The following is a 13,567-nucleotide window of genomic DNA, read 5'->3' as shown; positions in this document are numbered from 1 at the left end:
TACCATAGGGTAATAATGGGCATTGATGTTGAGTTTGAGCTAAACTTTCATTGTGTTGTCTCTGCAACTGTAGGGGATACAACATAATAGCTCAAATGGATTCCTGTGGTTCTGTAAACCTCCATGGTTCTGCAAATTGCATTACGTAGAATCGTTTGGAACTGCTGGACATTGCGATGTCATTAAAGAATATTTTCAGATTAACTAATATTGTAATATCAAGTAAATGGCAGTTAATTTGTGCACAACAGAACAACGTGGTAAACAAAAATCAAATCTTGATTGCCCAGTTGGTTCACCTTTGCACATAACAGGGGACCACTCTCATTTATCTGAGTCTCCGGGTTAAAGTCAGAAGATCTTATCTGCAATAATGTTGGGGTAGAAATGGTTGGTGGTGGAGCAAAGGAAGGTACAGGTTTTGATAAGGAAGGCTTGTTAGGGTTATATAAAGACAGATGGGATGGGATAGGATAGAATGGAAATCAAAAAGTTAATCTAAGAAGGTAGGACTATGGTTTCTGTAAGGTTAGGATGAGTTATGGAGGCTGCAAGTGTTTAGGTTTAAGACAGTATTATATGTGTCAATAAAGTAATATTGGAGATACTCTTCCGGCGGACAGCAAAGATAATGTACATGTGAGAGGAAAGCTTAGTTTGTGTACAGGATGATTGCTGTGTAGTGGAGGGTTGAGCTTGGGTAGGGGAGGTTAGAATTGAGGCGGGTAATGATTAGGGAGGGTTAGTTCAAAGGATTCGCCTCTATCATGATTTTGTCTGCATTGAAGGGGATGACAGAAGGGAGTACAGACGACCAGGTAGCCGTGACTATCAGTCAAAGACTAATTATTTCCTACAGAGTTAAACTTTTGGTATGGCAGTTGATGTTAAAGAGAAGACAGAAGAGACCAGAGTTAAAAGCAGACGCAGTAGAGAGTGAGAACGGCTGAATGACCCAAGCTCTGTGTAAGTGTAGTGAAGTTGCAACAGCTCGAGATACAAGGGTAAAATGGGAAGGGTAGTTACATCAAAGCAAGAAGCCAAAGAGAACTTCAGATTCTCAGCTGTAAGTAACGACGTTTGTAGTTGATTTGAAATTGTTGGATTCTTGTGAATTCTGCAAGCCCTGAAATGAAATGAAAAGGAAAATTTATTAAAAGGCTGACTCTGCCTTCTATGAACCTTGATTTGTTCACAACAAAATAGTTCACATGACATTAGGAGCTGATAGTATCATAAAATATTTGTTGGGTCATTTGAAGACCGAAACATTCCCAGCTGTGATGTATACTGCTGAGTGGAAGAATGTTAGAGATATCTGTCTCTGAGCAAAGCCACTGGATGACAATTTACCAACTCGCTGCAGAGGACAGTGCAAAGAAGAGGCAGTAATGGACCAGAAAGGGGTGAGAGAGCTGTGAAATGAAGATGAATGTCTCCACTAGCAATAGTGGTCTTTCTGGAGTTTAGTCTGTGCTCCCAGTGTGGTCAATGTCCCAGGAGTTTCACAGAACATCCCAACAGAACACAGATCAATCCCAAGAATACTGTTCCTCCATTAGCATGAAGGTTTTACACGTCCAGAACAAGTCTTTCTGTCACAATGGGTGGGGGCTTTGGCTTTGGGTGGACCCAAATGCAAGACAAATCTTGTGAGGTTACTTAGATATAGTTTATTGTTCGATACCATGAGAGCTAGGCAGGAGCAGGAGTAGCGAACTGGACAAGGACTGAGACTACGACCAGCCTGGGACCAAGGGTCTGGGCTAGGACTCGGGATCAGCTCCCAGAACTAGAGGAGACATGAAGAGGCTAGGGTATGGACTCCGAGCCAGAGACTGGGCAAGGAACCAGTACCTGGGTCTTGCCTCGGGCTCGGACCCCAGAACCGGGCAAGGACATGACATGGGCTAGGGAGAGGAGGAACATGGGAACACACAGCCTCGGTCTCGGGGAGCAGGTACATGGAACCATGGACACATACACAGAACACAGAGTCGGGACCCCTCCTTGGGTGCAGGACATAGGGCTGGGACTCATGACCCTCCGCGGGGCAATGGCAAGACGACCTGACCTACCCCACGGAGGTGAGGACAAGACACGACAAGACATGACTCCCCGCGGGGCAACGGCAAAACGGCCTGACTTACCCCATGGAGGCAAGGACCAGACAAGACAAGACCAACACAAATGAACACCAGACAGTACCTATCTAGCTCCGGTGATGGAACTAGACCGAAGTGCAGGCGGGGGCTGCAGACAAGGGCTAGAGGCGAGAGGGGCAAAGAAGGGATTCAGACAAGGGGGTAGGACAGGAATCACAGACCGCCAGGGCCAGGACTAGACTCAGAACTGGGAAGCCGCCAGGGACAGGACTTGACATGGTACTTGAACGCCGCCGGAGCCAGGACATGGACGTGGTACTTGGATGCCGCCGGAGCCAGGACATGGTGCTTGGAACCTCCGGGTAGTGCCGAGCTCTCGACTCGGCCCGGGAACAGTAGACAGCGGCCCTTGATTCTCTCTGGCGGTTTAACTGACGGACCCACCTTGATGAGGAAACTTTGCAGGCTCGCTTCAGCGCGGTAACTGGACAGGGTTGCTCCGGTGAGGAAAGGCGAATTACTGACACTCGCTTCGGGCGGAGACACGGCTTGCTCCGGCCAGATGACATTGGCACACCGTGACTTTGCAGACACTCCCGCACTGAAGGGCTGAAAGCCGGAGACTATAAACTACTGGTTCAGCCGAGTCTTAATTGCCTCTAATCACCAAAGTCAAGGGATACGGGAAAACAGGGAATCAACGGTCCGGATCGTAACATAAACAAGCTAAATTTAAAGGGACCCCGATCCGGACCATGACACTTTCTGCCCCGTATACACCTCATTTTTCTGCCAAAATGCAAAACCCTCTAAACATTGGCCCTCCACCCTAGCTTCGCTCCCTCTCCCCTTCACTGACCTACTGACTGCAGTATCTACAAATGTATTACTGGTGTCCACAGCCCTCACCTTCCAGTTGGTGCCCTTCCTGGTGTCGACACTCATGCCTGTTGAGATGTTGCTAAGACGGTTCCATAACTCTGTGCGAACCTGTTGAGAGAAGGCAAGAAATTAAAAAGTGTAGATGCTAAAAGGTCTCAATATAGCCAATATCAATTCTCTCTGGAGTATTGGACTCACATTCCATAAATATAACTTTGGTCTTCACTCCACCACTTTCCCAACACTCAGGTTACCATCCCTTCCAGCGCCTTCACACGCTGGTTCCATGTCAGTATGAATTACCCTTCCCTGGACATCATAAGACCATAAGATATAGGAGCAGAATTAGGCTATTTGGCCCATCAGATCTGCTCCACTATTTCATCACGGCTGATTCATTTTGCCTCTCAGCCCCAATCTCCTTCCTTCTCCCTGTATCTCTTCATGCCCTGACCAAGCAAGATTCTATTAGCCTCTGCAGCTCCACAGCTGCCTATGGCAATGAATTCCACAAATTCACCACTCTCTGACTAAAAGAATTCCACCTCATTCCTGCTCTAAAAGAATGCCCCTCCAGTCTTAGACACTCACACCATTGGAAGCATCCTCTCCAAATAGACTCTATCAAGACCTTTTACCATTCGATAGGTTTTAATTAGATTACCCCTCATTCTTCTGAATTCCAGTGAATACAAGAATATCTAGTGAATCAGAAGTGGAGAGAGTGAGCAGTTTCAAGTTTCTGGATATTAAGATCTCTGAGGATCTAACCTGGTCCCAACATAACAATGCAGTTATAAAGAAGGTAAAAAAGCGGATACATGTCAGTAGAAATTTGAAGAAATTTGGTATGTCAACAAATACACTCAAAAACTTCCATAGATGTACTGTGGAGAACCTGTCAGAATGCTGCATCACTGTCTGGTATGGGGGGGGGGGGGGGGGCGTGTCTTCACAGGACCAAAAGAAGCTGCAGAGGGTTGTAAATTTAGTCAGCTCAATCTTGTGTACTAGCCTACAAAATACCCAGGACAGCTTCAAGGAGCAATGTCTCAGAAAGGCAGTGTCCATTATTAAGGACCTCCAGCACCCAGGGCATACCCTTTTCTCACTGTTAGAAAGTACAGAAGCCTGAAGGCACACACTCAGTGCTTCAGGGACAGCTTCTTCCCCTCTGCCATCCGAATCCCAGGTAGACATTGAACCCTTGGACACTGCCTCAGTTTTTTAAATATATAGCATTTCTGTTTTTGCACAATTTTTAATCTATTCAATATACATATAGTGTAATTGATTTAGTTATTGATTTATTTATTATTATATTCTGTTATTTTCCTTCTATATTATGTATTGCATTGAACTGCTGCGGCTAAATTAGGAAATTTCATGTCACATGCCGATGATATTAAACCTGACTCTGAATACAGGCTCAGAGCCATTAAACGCTCTTCATGACAAGCCATTTATTTCTAGTATCATTTTCATGAATTTCCTTCAAACTCTCTCCAGTTTTTTTATATATATCCTTTGTAAGATAAGGGGCCCAAAACTGGTCAAATAATCATTAGGGAATCCTGCACAAGGACTCCAAAGTCCCATTGCACCTTGGTTTTTTGTATTCCCTTTCCATTTAGAATATAGTCAACCCTTTCATTTCTTCTACCAAAGTGTATGACCATACACTTACCGATACTGTATTCCATTGGCCACTTCTTTGCCCATTCTCCTAATGTGTCAAAATCCTTCTGTAGCCTCCCTATTTCCTCAAAACTATTTGTCCCCCCCACCTATCTCTATATTGTCTGCAAACTTTGCAACAAAGTCATCAAGTCCATCATCCAAATCATTGACATACAATGTAAAAAGCATCGATCCCAACACAGTACTTTGTGGAACACCATGTGTCACTGACAGCCAACTAGAAAAGGCTCCCTTTATTCCCAGTCTTTTCCTCCTGCCAATCATCCACTGCTTTATCCGTGCTAGAATCCTTCCTGTAATACCATGCTTGTTAAGTAGTCTCATGTGTGCCTTCTGAAAATCCAAGTACACAGCATTAACTGATTCTTCTGCTTGTTATTTCTGCAAAGAATTCAAAAGATTTGTCAGGCAAAATTTTCTTTTGAGGAAAATTTTGAGGATTCTCTTGTCAATTGCCTCCAAGTATCCTAAAACCATATTCCTAACAATTGACTCTAACACATCTTCCCAACCAGTGAGGGCAGAATAAATGACCAGAAGTTTCCTTTCTTCTGCTTCTGCCTCTTCTTGAAGAGTGGGGTGACATTTGCAAATCTCCGGTCTTCTGGAACCCTTCCAAATAATGTAATTTCTGAAAGAACATTACTAACACCTCCACAATCGCTTCAGCCATCTCTTTCTGAACCCTGGGGTGTAAACCATCTAGGTGACTATGTGACTTACCTACCTTCAGAACTTCCTGTTTCCCAAGAAACTTCTCTTGTCATGTTAACATCACACATTTCATGACCCCTGACACCTGGAACTTCCACCATACTGCTAGTGTCTTCCACAGTAAAGGTTGATGCAAAATACTTATTCAGTTCATCCGCCATTTCCTTGTCACCCTCCACTACTGTTTTCCAGCATCGTTTTCCAGTGGTCCGATATCCATGTTTTTGCCTTTCTCTTATACTTTCTGTATCTGAAAAAAACTTTTGATATCTTCTTTAATATTATTGGCTAGCATACTTCGTATTCCACCTTTACCTTCTTAATGACTTTTTTAGTTGCCTTCTGTTGGTATCTAAAGGCTTCCTAATCCTCTAACCCCATTAATTGTTGCTCTATTATATGCTCTTTCTTTAGCTTTTACTTTGGCTTTGACTTTTATTGTTAGTCATCGATGAGTCATCTTGCCTTTAGAATACTTTTCCTCCTTGGTATGTATATATCCCATGCCTTCCGAATTGCTTCCAGAAATTTCATTGCTCCTCTGCCAGTGTTCTTCTCCAATCAGTTCTAGCCAACTCCTCTCTCATGCCTTGGTAATTTCCTTCACTCCACTGTAATACTGATACATCTGATTTTAGCTTCCTCTTCTCAAATTTCAGGGTGAATTTGACCCTATTATGATCACTTTCCCCAAAGTGTTCTTTTACCTTAAGCTCTCTGATCAACTGCAGTTCATTACACAACACCCAGTCCAGAATAGCTGATCCTCTGGTGAATAGCTCAACCACGAGCTGCTCTAAAAAGCCATCTCATAAGCATTCTAGATATTCCTCCTCTTGGAATTCCAAACCAAACTGATTTTTCCAATTTACCAGATTAACAAAAATGCATGCGAGGATATAGGACCCCCTCAGGTTCAGGTGTAACCCTTCTCTTTTGTATAGGTCATTCCTTCCCCAGAAGAGATCCGGACGATCTATAAATCTGAACTCCTGCTCCCTGCACCAGTTCCTCAGCCACGCATTCACCTGTCAAATCGCCCTTTTCATACCCCTACTGGCAGCAATTCAGAGATTACCACTCTGGAGGTTCTGTTTCTCAGCTTTCTACCTTGCTTCCTAAAACCCCTCTTTCGAACATCCTCACCTTGTCTACTCATGTTGTTGGTGCCAAGGCTTCTATATATACCAAGACTTCTGGATGCTCAGCCGTGCCCTTGAGAATGTCACGGACGTGATCTGAGACTAAGCAAACTCCTATCGACACTGCAGTCCTCTTCACCTCTCTGCTCTTCTAAGCCACAGCACCAGACTGTGGTCCCACCCTCCCCTCCCCTCAGTAAATTGTTCCACCTTAATAGTATCTAAAGTTGTACACTTATTATTGAGGGAAGCAGACACAGGTGTACTCTGCACTGGTTGTGTGTTTCCCCTTCTTCTCTTGACTATCACCCAGTTACCCATTTCCTCCATCTTAGTTGTAACTACCAACCTGTAGCTCCTGTCTATCGCCTCCTCATTCACTGGTATGAGTTGAAGATCATTAAGCTGCAGCTCTAGTTCCTTAATATATTCACTCAGGAGCTGTACCCACTGCAGATGTGCTTACCTCAGAAATCTCCCAGACTTCCAACATCCCACACAGAGTAGAAAATACTACCATTCTCACTATACTATGAACTAATGGATGCGGAATGAACAAATAAGAACAAAGAGTGTAACTTATTAGACAATCTACCTCAACGAAGCGTGATCTTGCCAAAACCTGACGAGCCACAGACACTTTAAAGACTGGCACACTCAAAAGAATAGCTACTCCTCTTGCAGTTGAATTGTTCTTATTGGCCTTGACTAATGAATCCCCTTTTTGGATTGGTTGCTCCTCAACTCAGAGAAATTGCCACAAAACTGCCTTTAAAATCTCAGGTGTTGCCCTGATCAAAAAGCAGCTCCTTTTCATCCTTCATTTACAAGGGGCATGGTACTTAGCTTGGAATGTAGGCAAGCAGTGAGCTATTTTAGTAACCTAACAGAAACATCTCTAACCATCTACAATCTTCTGTACAATGAAATCCATTTTCATCCCAGTCCAAGTGACCAACCCTTTTTGCTATGTGAATATAACCCAGGTTAATTAAACCCAAAGATAGTTGGATGCATCAGCAAGGGAGATGAGGTTGAGTACAGGTCTACTGTAGGAAACCCTGTCACATGGTGTGAGCAGAATTATCTGCAGCTTAATGTGAAAAAGACTAAGGAGCTGGTGGTAGACCTGAGGAGAGCTAAGGTACCGGTGACCCCTGTTTCCATCCAGGTGGTCAGTGTGGACATGGTAGAGGATTACAGATACCTGGGGATACGAATTGACAATAAATTGGACTGGTCAAAGAACACTGAGGCTGTCTACAAGAAGGGTCAGAGCCGTCTCTATTTCCTGAGGAGACTGAGGTCCTTTAACATCTGCCGGTCGATGCTGAGGATATTCTACGAGTCTGTGGTGGCCAGTGCTATCATGTTTGCTGTTGTGTGCTGGGGCAGCAGGCTGAGGGTAGCAGACACCAACAGAATCAACAAACTCATTCGTAAGGCCAGTGATGTTGTAGGGATGGAACTGGACTCTCTCACGGTGGTGTCTGAAAAGAGGATGCTGCCATCTTGGTCAATGTCTCCCATCTACTACATAATGTACTGGGTGGGCACAGGAGTACATTCAGCCAGAGACTCATTCCTCCGAGATGCAGCACAGAGCGTCATAGGAAGTCATTCCTGCCTGTGGCCATCAAACTTTACAACTCCTCTCTTGGAGGGTCATACACCCTGAGCCGATAGGCTGGTCCTGGACTTATTTCCTGGCATTATTTACATATTACTATTTAACTATTTATGGTTCTATTACTATTTACTATTTATGGTGCAACTGCAACGAAAACCAATTTCCCCCAGGATCAATAAAGTATGACTATGACTAAGATGTAATGTTAGAAAGATGAAAACGAAGTTTACGGATTTTAAAAAAATTTGGGAAAAAGCACAATGTGAGGGTGGGTCGGGCTGGACACAGCCACGGACAAGGAGAGAAACGCAGCAACAATTACAAGCTGAAGACATAATGTGTTAAGATTGGAATTAATAGCGAGTTCCTTTACCCTACGAACTTGAATACCTCAGGATGAAACCCCTGGAGGAGAGACAATAGCGATAAAAGATTTATTGATGCTCCGGCTATAATACACAGCAGCTTTAACGAGACAATATCAGCAGAGACGAGTGTCCAAAATGCCTACTGTGTAGTAGGTAATTAGTTCTGCAAACTCATACCACGGCATTTGGTCAAGTTGTTGTACAAGTTTGTGAATTGACTTTCTGTGGATGATCAACTATTTCATCCAATGAACCAAGAAAAAAGATGGTGAGCCACCCAAGATGACAAACCGGCTCTGGACGAAATGTGTAATGATGCAGAGGATTTAATATGGTTAGATGTACAAGCTTATTTTCATTCGAAGAATCCAAATTTGATTTTCTGCAAGAACTGTGTATATATAATATTTGAATTTGAATTTAAATGTAGCTATACTGAAAAGGAACTGAAACTGAAGTTAACTATAATACCTGAGAATAGGAATTATATTTGGTTTTCTAACTAACTAGGGATAGGTAAAAAGGAAAGTTTAGTCTGTAAACTTTTAAATTGGGATTAACACTAGATCTAACTAGTTTGAGAGATTAGAATATTAAAAGGATTTCACTGATTCAAATTAAAAAGGAATTTGTTGTGATTTGATATCTAAGATTTGGAACCTAAACAGAATGTTAGAATTTTGAAATGTTCTTGCTCATAAATATTTTGTACATAGTTTTTTTTTCTTATAACCAAAACTTATCTCCAGAAGTATGTGGTTTCTATTCACTGCCTCCTTCTAATACCTGGATTCTTCTAATGGCCAACTAGCACCTAGTGTAATTTGATTTTCTCAAAGAGTGTGGTGACTAGTCACACACGATAAGACGGGTGCTGCACAAGTGTTACATAAACAACCCCGTTGCCTTTACTATCCACAAAGTTGTTACTAACTCCTAACCTTAGAATTTTCACCATGGGTTGAGTGTTAAATATTGCCTGTGACAGTGGACAAATTTTCATCTTCTTTTCATGCACTTTGTGACTCCTTTAAAACATAGCAATGCACTCCGTCAACCAACGGTGTATTCAAGATGATGACCATCTGTCTCAGAGACAACAATGTCATCAGTGCGCTGTTGTGGGCTGCATCAAAAGCGGTGATGAATCAGCATACAGGAGGGAGATTGAAAATTTGGCTCAGTGGTGTAATAACAACATCCTCTCACTAGGTGTTAATAAGACCAAGAAACTGACTGTAGACCAGGAGAGGGAAACAAGAGCCAGTCTGTGAGCCAGTATTCAGAGGATCAATAACTTTAAATTCCTGGGTGTTATTATCTCAGAGGACCTGCCCTGGATGCATCATATAAATATATTTGCAAAGCATGACAGTGCTTCTACTTCCTTAGGAGTCTGCAAAGATCTGGCATGTCATCAAAAACCTTGGCAAACTTCTATCGGTGTGTCTTGGAAAGATTGCTGACTAACTGCATTATGGCTTGGTATGGGAACATCAATGCCTTTGAGTGGAAAATCCTACAAAAGGTAGTGGATTCAGCTAGTACATCACTGGTAAAACCCTCTCAACCACTGAGCACATCTACATGAAATGTTGCCATGTAAAGCAGCATGTATCATCAAAGATCCTCACCACCCAGGTCATGCTCTTTTCTCACTACTGCCATCAGGTAGAAGGTAGAAGTGCCTCAGAACTGGCACCATCAGGTTCAAGAACAGTTACTACCCCTCAGCCATCAGGCTCTTGAACAAAGGTGGATAACTACAGTCATTCTGTTTCTGGTGCTCTGACAACCAGTGCTTTCACTTTAAGGATTCTGTCTTTTTATTGCATCCTCATTACTTAATTGCTTTTTGTTTATACTTGCATTTGCATAGCTTGCTGTTCACTCATCCTGCTTACAGTTACTGTTCAATGGATTTGCTAAGTATGTCCGCAGGAAGAAGAATCTCAGATTTGTATGTGTTGACATGTATGTACTCAGATAATAAATTTTACGTTGAAGTTTGGAGCTGGGGTTGTCATCTTTATTATAAGTGTTCCATCTTCCATCCATGTGTCAGATTGATACAGCACAGATAAAGACTGTTTGGCCCATCCTGTCTATGCCAATCATCATGTCTGTTCATACAAATTCCACCTGGCTGCATTAATACCATTTCCCTCTATGCCCTATATCTCTAAGATGCCTCTTAAATGTTGTCCCTAGCCCATCCACCTCTGTTAGAGACCAGCTACTCTGTGTAAAACATCGCAGATCTCCTTTAAACCACCTCCCTATCCCTTTAAAAATTTAGCTGCCCCTACTAAGGGAAATAGTTTCTAGCTATCTGCCCTATCTAGGCCTCTCATCATTTTATATACCAGCTCCTAATGACACTGTAGACATTTTAGGAATATGTGTCTTTCCCCAGCACCATTGTCAGTGATCCTGCTCCTGGACTCAGAGTCATAAAACACTACAGAACAGAAACAGGCCTTTTGGCCCAACTATTCTGTGTCAAACCATTGGTCTGCCCCGTCCCATTGAGCTGTCCCCAGACCATAACCCTCCATATCCCTCCCTTCCAATGTCCCTATCCACATTTCTTATGAATATTAAAATCAAACTCACATCCACCACTTGTGCTGGCAGCTTGTTACGCTCTCAGCACCCTCTGTTCCCCTTAAACATTTCACCTTTCACCCATAACCTATGATTTCTAGTTGTAGTATCACCCACCTAATTGGAAAAAGCCTGCTTTATTTTACCTCATCTGTATCACTCATGATTTTATGTATCTCTCTTTCAAATCTCTCCTCAATCTTGTATGTTCAAGGGAATAAAGTGCTAACCTATGCAGACTTTCTCTCTAACTCCTTATAAATTTTCTCTGCACTCTTTCAATCTTATTTACATCTTTCTTGTAGGTAGCCAACCAAAACTGCACACAACACTTGAAATTAGGCCTCACCAATGTCTTATACAATTTTGACATAACATCCCAAATCCTGGGCTCAATACATTGATTTATAAAGGCCAATCTTTCAAAACCTCTCTTTATAACCATCTCTACCTGGGATGCTACTTTCAAGGGATTTTGGATCTGTATGCTTAGATCCCTCTGTTCTAGTGCACTCCCCAGCGCCCTACCACTCACAATTTAAGACCTACCCTGCTTGGTCCTCGCAAAGTGCAAAACCTTACACTGGTCTGCACTAAATTTCATCTTCCATTTATCCAGCTGGGGAGGAGCAAGGAAAGATGTCACGAGAGGTTTTAGTAGATATATACATATATATATCTACTAAAACCTCTCGTGCCATCTTTCCATATATATCTCGAGAGAGAGAGAGAGAGAGAGAGCGAGCCTGATGGTCCCCGAGCTGAGAGGCTTGGCGAAGCAACATGGAAGATTTTCACTGGTCTCCCACTCTTATTATTGCAGGATCCATCTCTCTCCCCCTTGGTGGTGAGAGAAAGCCTGTCTGAGATACTGAAGTAACACACATCAAAGCTGCTGCAGCAGGCCAAGCAGCATCTGTAGGAAGAGGTGCAGTCGTCGTTTCCGGCCGAAACCCTTCGTCAGGACTAACTGAAGGAAGAGTGAGTAAGGGATTTGAAAGTTGGAGGGGGAGGGGGAGATCCAAAATGATAGGAGAAGACAGGAGAGGGAGGGATGGAGCCAAGAGCTGGTCAGGCCACAGATGCTGCTTGGCCTGCTGTGTTCACCAGCCACTTTGATGTGTGTTGCTTGAATTTCCAGCATCTGCAGAATTCCTGTTGTTTGAGATACTAAAGTGCTGGGTTATGGACTGCAGTTTTGATGGACTCTTGAAATCTTAAAATTCAGCTACAGATTGGCATCTGTTGTCAGCCCCCAACCAACACATATTCCACTCTCCCCTCCTACTCCCCCCTCTCACAGTCCCCCACCCTGCTCTCATGACTATATCCCTTCCCCACACGAAACCACCACGGTGGGCTTCACAGCTGAACAGGTGAGAAGACAGCTGAAACGTCTCAACCCAAGCAAGGCTGCAGGACCGGATGGTGTCAGTACCAGGGTGCTCAAGGCCTGTGCCCCTCAGCTATGTGGAGTACTTGACCATGTATTCAACCTGAGCCTGAGGCTCCGGAGGGTTCCTGTGCTGTGAAAGACGTCCTGCCTCATCCCTGTGCCGAAGACGCCGCGCCCCAGCGGCGTCAATGACTACAGACCAGTGGCATTGACCTCCCACATCATGAAGAACCTGGAGAGACTTGTTCTGGAGCTGCTCCGGCCTATGGTTAGACCACACTTAGATCCCCTCCAGTTCGCCTACCAGCCCCGACTAGGAGTTGAGGGTGCCTTCGTCTACCTACTGAACCGTGTCTATGCCCACCTGGACAAGCCAGCGAGCACTGTAAGGGTCATGTTTTTTGACTTCTCCAGTGCGTTCAACACCATCCGCCCTGCTCTGCTGGGGGAGAAGCTGACAGCGATGCAGGTGGATGCTTCCCTGGTGTCATGGATTCTTGATTACCTGACTGGCAGACCACAGTACGTGTGCTTGCAACACTGTGTGTCCGACAGAGTGATCAGCAGCACTGGGGCTCCATAGGGGACTGTCTTGTCTCCCTTTCTCTTCACCATTTACACCTCGGACTTCAACTACTGCACAGAGTCTTGTCATCTTCAGAAGTTTTCTAATGACTCTGCCATAGTTGGATGCATCAGCAAGGGAGATGAGGCTGAGTACAGGGCTACGGTAGGAAACTTTGTCACATGGTGTGAGCAGAATTATCTGCAGCTTAATGTGAAAAAGACTAAGGAGCTGGTGGTAGATCTGAGGAGAGCTAAGGCACCGGTGACCCCTGTTTCCATCCAGGGGGTCAGTGTGGACATGGTGGAGATTACAAATACCTGGGGATTCAAATTGACAATAAACTGGAATGGTCAAAGAACACTAATGCTGTCTACAAGAAGGGTCAGAGCCGTCTCTATTTCCTGAGGAGACTGAGGTCCTTTAACATCTGTTGGACGATGCTGAGGATGTTCTC

Source organism: Mobula birostris, chromosome 32, assembly GCF_030028105.1.
Source record: "Mobula birostris isolate sMobBir1 chromosome 32, sMobBir1.hap1, whole genome shotgun sequence".
NCBI classification, from domain to species: Eukaryota; Metazoa; Chordata; class Chondrichthyes; order Myliobatiformes; family Myliobatidae; genus Mobula; species Mobula birostris.
The sequence above is the reverse complement of the archived record's forward strand: the minus strand, read 5'-3'. Positions refer to the sequence as shown.